At 45.6% G+C, this 7,352-nt stretch overlaps 2 protein-coding genes across 9 annotated transcripts in view; both read left to right on the forward strand.

Annotated features, from left to right (window-relative positions):
• Window positions 1-1,817, forward strand: part of LOC147008082 (uncharacterized) — a 30,603-nt gene extending 28,786 nt beyond the window's left edge. For 5 of the 6 annotated variants that reach the window (XM_085865677.1, XM_085865674.1, XM_085865675.1 and 2 more), the window contains one exon: window positions 1,293-1,817. The gene's annotated coding sequence lies outside the window, so the exon portion shown is untranslated. The remainder of the gene's footprint in view (window positions 1-1,292) is intronic. The other variant, XM_085865676.1, reaches the window with a different exon arrangement.
• Window positions 1-7,352, forward strand: part of LOC147008081 (uncharacterized) — a 65,656-nt gene that overhangs the window by 38,072 nt on the left and 20,232 nt on the right. The window lies entirely within an intron of this gene.

Consider the following 7,352-nt stretch of genomic DNA (forward strand, 5'->3'; position numbering starts at 1 on the left):
TCATAGTTGTTAGTCATGTTAATCGTCATTAAGAATTAATTATGACGTCATAGGTTATGTGGTGTGGCAGCCATGTTGGAAAAACGGGAAAACGTTTGATCTCTGTATCTCTGAAACCGCTCCAACGAAAAAATTGAAACTTGACACAAGGCAAGTTAACCTCCATGGGGAATCAGTGTGGTGTTTTTTTTTAATGATGTCATGCGTGCCTTCGTTCTGACGTCATAATTGCATATGTAGAACACCACATCTGATCAGTATGAAATTTTTTTAGGGTCATCTCAGCCTAAAATGGAATTCAGAAACAGCTGGACAAATCGAGAGGAAACTTCACATAAATGTTCTCCAATTCATGGGTGTACAAGTTTGTTAAGGAATAATTGATCGGTCACATGGTTTGGCAACCATATTGGATTGAAGAGAAATATTAAATAATGTTTTCCCTGGAACCGCTTTATAAATCTAACGTCGCCAACATTGAATTAACCTGACACTGATTGTATCTGGGGAGAAGCCGAAACTTCAAATTTATGATCGAGTCATAATGGGGAATAATGTATGTTTTAAATTTCAACTTGAGCGGACGCATGGTCTGGCAGCCAGATTTATTTAATTTTTTAATGTGGGTTATTTTTTTTATTTTTTTTAATATTTAAAAAAAAATAAGGTTCACTTGGCTGTTCCTGGATGTGTTTGCGGATAGTGGACGAGCAGCTGAAATGTGAATCCTGTCCAGGTTCCTCCTGATGACCCTGTTTCCTTTTTGCTTGTTCGGGTTCCTTCTGATTTCTTCAATGTAGGACTCGAACCTGTTTGGTCTTCCATTTGAAATTAATCTATTTTAATCCCATTCTAAATTCAATTGAATAATGAATAATAATGGAAATAATGTCACGGGTCAGGGTCAGGTGTCTTATCAAAGCAGGACATCTTGGTACCCGGTCATCACTGCCAGCAGTTATAAAGTGGCAGTTGTAATTACGTCTCATTAATTACATAACACACCAGCACGCAAACACCACACAGAGGACACCACACAAAACAACTCCTGGTGAGTGTCTGCAATCTCTGATTGCTCTTTTTCTTCTTTTATTTTTCATCGGTCATCTGAGTTCATCTTGCTGGTTGGTTATTGGCAATCGTCAAACATGTTACTCGAGCAACATCGATTTCTCTTTCCTTTAAAAAGAAAGTCGAACATTGAATTAAACTGACACTGATTATATCCCACAATCCTTTGCAGTTAACACATGATGACCGAATTAGTGATGGTGGTTCCTTCTTCTTTGCAGAGAAACAAATGAAATCCGTTTCTTTTCCCAACTCTGCACAGTTCTTCAACAAAGAAGATCATTTCAATCAGCATTCCAACCAACGGGGCAACAACAAACGAACTCACACTGGGGAGATGCGGTACAAATGTTCTGTGTGTTCTCAGGATTTTCATGACTTATCGACCCGGAATAGACACAAACAAACTCACACTTTGGAGAATCCGTACAAATGTTCTGTGTGTTGTAAGGATTTTCGTTGGCTATCACACGTGAAAGTCCACAAACTAACTGACACTGGAGAGAATCCGTACAAAAGTTCTGTGTGTTGTAAGGATTTTCGTTGGCTATCACACGTGAAAGTCCACAAACTAACTGACACTGGGGAGGATCCGAACAAAAGTTCTGTGTGTTGTAAGGATTTTCGTTGGTTATCACACGTGAAAGTCCACAAACAACCTCACACTGGGTAAAATCCGAAAAGTGTTCTGTGTTGTAATTTTTTTCATGAGATATCAGCCTTGAATAAACATAAACAAACTCACACTGGTGAGAAGAGTTTGGTTGTCGATAGTTCCCCTGTGAGTGATTCCGAGTGATGGCAAACCTATGGCTATTAAGCAATCCAGTGAGGAGAAAGCGAACAGGCAGAAACTCAACCCTGGCATCTCCCTTCCTGGTACGACTCCTCTGAGTGTCATCGGTAACCCCCTGTCAAGCAGCCGAGGTCCGACGGCCTCTTGGGGAAACCAAAATAGCTGGCTGCAACAAAAATGTGCCGCCCCCTCTCCGGCCTTGACCCCCTCTCCCATCCTCCGTCTGTGATCTTTTCCCCCTATATTTACTCAGGGCACTCAATGTCCGCCAAAAACCCCCTTCTGGTGAAAATGCCAAAATCAAGAATCACTGCTCACCTTCACTCTTTTGTTCCTCTTTTTCCCACTCTGGAACAAACTCACACACTCTGTTCAATCTCACTCCTCCCTCCAGGTCTTCAAACAGCTGTTCACCACCATCTTTTATCTTCCCTCATCCAAAACCTTCATCTTTTGTAACCCCGTTAATCCACCCCAAACCCACCTCCTTAAAATTCCCTGCTTTCCTTCCTCAAAGTCCCTGTAATGTCCATCTTGTATTCCCCATGTTTCCCACCCCATCCCTCTCCCTTCCACAGATGTCCTGATGTCTCTGTTTCCCACTGTTTTGTCCTTCCCGCTCCCTCTCCTCTTGTCTCATGCCCCCCTTACTGTGCCTTGTGTGTTACCTCTTATGCGAGCCTCGACAAGGGACACAAAAAAACAAACTAGTTTAAAGAAAAAAAATTCAAAATACTTACAATTAAAATCCTCTCCATCGATGTTTCCAGTGTTAATTTTCTTCTCACAGGTTGTCGCCATAACAACAACACATTACAAGTATTCAATGCAAAACCAGCCTCGCTGCAAGGAACTAGAACACACCATCGCTCCTCAGGGTCGATGCTGAAGGTTACAGTGCGATCTGTTACACGTACAAACATCATGCAGCCGAGAGGAGATAAGGACATGCAACAAATACAACAAATGATTTGGCAGCCATATTGGATTTACCCTAAAACCTATAAAAATACACCACTCAAAAGAAGTCCTGGCAAGGGTCTGCGATCTCTGATTGCTCTTTTTCTTGTTCCCATCAGTTTTTTATTTTCACCACTTTTCCCTCCATCCTCCATCTATCCCTCCCAACTATACCCTCTGTTTCGTGAATCAAAATATAAAAAAATACAACAGTATAAAGTGTAAAGCTCATTCTAACCAGGCACTGACCATTCATTCATCAGGACCATACTCTGTGCAGAGTGTTTTTGCTGCTTAAGCAGTGTCCTTGGCTATTGGACACAATCCTGGACGGATCACCACTCCGACACAGGATACCAGCAAGCTGGCACTCATTTTGCCGACCTCAGAAGGATGATAGGCAGAGTCAACCCCACCTGGTATTAATTCAATAGCCAAGCAGGATTTGAACTCAGGATCCCAGGATCTCAAGCCTACCACCCTAACTATTAAGCCAACACCAGGCATGATCAAAACCCACAAGGGAGAATGTTTCCAAATTTGGGTGAAAACATGAGGCGAGGGGAGAGATGTTAAATTTTGGAGGTCAAGGCGATCACGTGACTGTAACTGTGTCAAAATGGCGGTCGCGTAAATTCCTTCCAACATCCTCTTCTCCACACACACACACACACACACACACACACACCCACACACACACACACACACACACACACACACACACCAGTGAGAAAGCTTCCAAATTTGGGTTCCAAAACCAGGCCAGGGATCAGGTAACCTCCAGGTTCGGTGGTCCTATTTCTTTTCCCCCAGTTCACATTTCATCCACCATTCCTGCAGGTGGACAAAGGATACTCCTGCCGTTTGATCCTGAAATGTCAATCCCTTGTGTCCAAGATCCTGAGAACCCAATGTGTTTTGGATCTTTTTCTTCTTGTGAGGAACACGGAGACGAACACGAGTCAGGTGTAAACAAGGGGAAAGGTAAGTAGCTGGGAACCTCCTGTTGAAGAATTTTTTCTCATCTGTGTTTTCATGCTTCACATTTTCCTTTATTATGAGCTTTTCTGGAATTGGAATTCACAATGAATTATTGTCATCGTGCACAGTCTGTCCATCTGTCCCTCCCGTCTGTGTCCTGTTTCGATTTCTCTGGCGAAACCGCTGTGCCGATTAGGCTGAAATTTGGCAGCATGGTTCTGCTCCTGACTGGTAATGAGGTAATGAGGATCTGCTCCTGACTGGTAATGAGGATTACAAAGCTCTTACTGGTCACGTGACTTTAAGTAGGTCAAAATGGTGGACTGAGTAAATTCCTTCAGAAATCTTCAACAGACCACCCCAAGTCAGAATGATTCCACATTTGGGTTACATCATTAGGCCAGGGTAGGGATGTTAAATTGTGGAAGTCATGTCGATCAGGTGACCGGAAGTGTGTCAAAATGGGTAGCTTAGTAAACTTTTGGGAAAAGTACATGAATTCCTTTATAAATATTCTCCAAACCCACCTGTAGAGTCAGCTGTGGTGGTATGGACATGTGACTCGTTTACCTGACGCTGATCCTGCTTTCCAAATTCTCTCAGCGAGGAGTCTCGTGAGTGGAGGAGGCCAACGGGCCGACCACGTGCCCTCGTGGTTAAAGCAGGTTGATCGGCATCTCAAGGAGATGGGGATGGGCCAGGAATCTGCCTGGGGGATGACCAGACGGAGGCCCCTGAGTCCCGGCGGAAAGTGGACACAGTAACGCGCTGCTCCGGCACATGCTCCCACACCTGACCTGAGTGTACAAGTTGAAATAGAAATTAACTATGGCAAATCACTGTTTGATGTGGGGAGCCATGGCCGGCATATCTTTCATGGTGTATTCCAAACAGGTGTTGTGGAGAAGTCGGGAATTGATATCGACAAACTATGACGTGAACTTCACACATTGTTCTGTGGCTCAACTGCCCGAAGGGAAGATTACCCGAAGGTCACAAAGGGTACCAAAGTCTCTCAAGTTTTCCCGAAATGAGGTGAAGAAAGAGAAGGGGGTGGGGAGGAGAGAGAGATGGGGAGGGGGAGAGGGAGAGTGGGGTAGAGAGAGGGAGGTGGGGGATAGAGAGAGAGTGGGAAAGAGATAGAGAGTTAGAAGGAATGAGAGAGATGGGGATAGAGTTTGAGAGAGAGGAAGAGGGAGGAAGAGAGAGATGGAGACAGAAATAGAGTGAGGTGGGGGATGGGAGAGAGAAAGGGAGGGAAAGAGATGGTGCGGGGAGAGAGAGAGGTGCAGGTTGAGGGGAGAGAGAGGGAGGTAGAGGGAGTGGGAGGGAAATAGAGAGGGAGAAAGAGAGGAGGGAGGGGGAGAGAGAGGTGGAAGGAGATAGAGAGAAAGAGAGGGAGGAGGGAGAGAGAGTGGGAAGGAGATATAGAGGAAGAGGGAGGAGAGAGATAGAGAGTGGGAAGGAGATAGAGGGGGAGGGAGAGAGAGAGAGAGAGTGGGAAGGAAATAGAGAGGAAGAGGGAGGGAGAGAGATAGAGAGTGGGAAGGAGATAGAGGGGGAGGGAGAGAGAGAGAGTGGGAAGGAAATAGAGGAGGAAGAGAGGAGGGAGAGAGATAGAGAGTGGGAAGGAAATAGAGAAGGAAGAGGGAGGGAGAGAGAGAGATGAAGACAGAGAAAGAGAAAAAAGACAAACAACTCGAAGAGAGCCAACATGAGATGATTCTAACTCCAGTTGTGATGTACATCATGATTTACAAAGGGCACATGACCTTTGATCTGTTCAATCAGTTCATCTTTGTATTATAGTCCGTACGTTTTTCAAGAACGTTGGAAAACCAGACTCGGTGGTGTCATTGTTGGAGCAGCCACTCGTGGCCTGGGAGGGTGGTGGTTTGTCACCCTGGCTGAGTGACACCAAAGACATTAAAAACACACGTTCTGCTTCCTTGCTCGACGTTCAGCATTTATAAGGATAGAACATGGCCAAACAACCATAGGTTGGTAATAAGAGGGCAGCCTTTGATGGGCCTCCAAGCCTCCTCCTCCGTCAAACGTTCCTTTTAAGGAAATATATTGTTTCGGTTCTCGGAACAGTATGCAGACAACATACAGGTGTCCCAAGTCAGTTATTCCATTAGTATACGTGCAGATAGATCCCTTCCTTGTGTGTAGTGGGTAGACACGGGGGTGCATTGCGATGGGCTTTTAGTAAGGATTATTAATCATCTTTCCCATTTTTTTTTTATTTGATCCACGGTACCTTCATCTCGTTTACGACCCTCGTCTCGTCTCCTGAGCCCAAATCGCGACGGGCACTTTGGGCTGGACGAGCTCTTCCACCGTCTACCCGCTGTCTGCAGAGACTCGTTTTCTGAGGCAGAATCCCGAGGTTCGTTCTCGTAGCTGCGCCACCACCTTCCCAAACCCAGACACGGCGGTGTGGGCGGTCCTTCCCAGTGTATGGCCGAAACCCCGCCCATAAAGGTGGACCACATGAAGGCCCGGTCCAATCGGGATGGACACTGACGTCGGCTTCGCCACGGCTCCACCCCGAACTCTATGATCTATAAAGTACGGGACAATCCTCGGAGTTGAGTTGGATGCGAGGGAAGGTTGTCGTTGGATTTGAAAGGTCACGGTTGGTTTTTGAAAGGGAGAAGTCGGAGTCGGTGGTTGTGAAGGACCTCGACCAAGCCCCTAATCTGGTCCTGACTACTGCTCATCTCTCTCCTCTTTGGACTCCACCAGACACGATTACCACACGTGTGGCCGTGGACCAAACTACACAACCTTTGTCGGATACCGCACCACGGAGCATCCCTTCCCCCGAAACGCTCAGGTCCCGAGAAACTGTAACCTCGAATCCCCTCCCTCCCTGGCTGCAAAAGTTCTTTGCCTTTCATTGGAGTTTATTTTGTCTGAGTGCGTGTCTGAGAGTGTTGGCGCCTGTCCGTTAGATAAGCCTGCATAAGATCTTAATTGTTATGATGTTATGTTATGAAAGTGAAGATCAAGTCTGAGATCGTGGATGAATCGTCCTCTCAAGACAAAGGTGTGAACCTGATTTTTATCATAAACTGCCGTGGACCGGCTTCGCTACGCTCACCTCTCCACACATCGTTGCAGACTGACGTCACAGATTTACTGTGTTGTCATGATTTACACCAATCATCACCCAAACATTCATTTTCTGCAAATTTATTTGTAATATTGGTGATATTCATGATATGACCTTGAAATTTAATTTGTGATGAAAGAAGGGCCAAGTGGTCAAGGGTCTCAGCTGTCTTATCTGTCTGAAGGGTGTAAGGGGTCTAAATGGTGTTAAGGTCTGAGTGGGTCTTTTTGGGTCTTCAGCGTCTTTTTGGGTCATTGGGGAAGTCAAGGTTATTTGGGTCTTTATGGTCTTCTGGGTCATATGTGATTACTTGACCATGCACATGTGAAGTACAGTTTCGTTATAATGTTATGGGCCGGGGGGTCGGTGGCGCAGGACGAACTCAAGACAGAGCAGTCGGGCCGTCTCCCACTGAACACCGGA

The sequence above is a fragment of the Eptatretus burgeri genome, chromosome 22, assembly GCF_056783735.1.
Source record: "Eptatretus burgeri isolate ZD-2024b chromosome 22, Ebu_testis_v1, whole genome shotgun sequence".
Taxonomy (NCBI): Eukaryota; Metazoa; Chordata; class Myxini; order Myxiniformes; family Myxinidae; genus Eptatretus; species Eptatretus burgeri.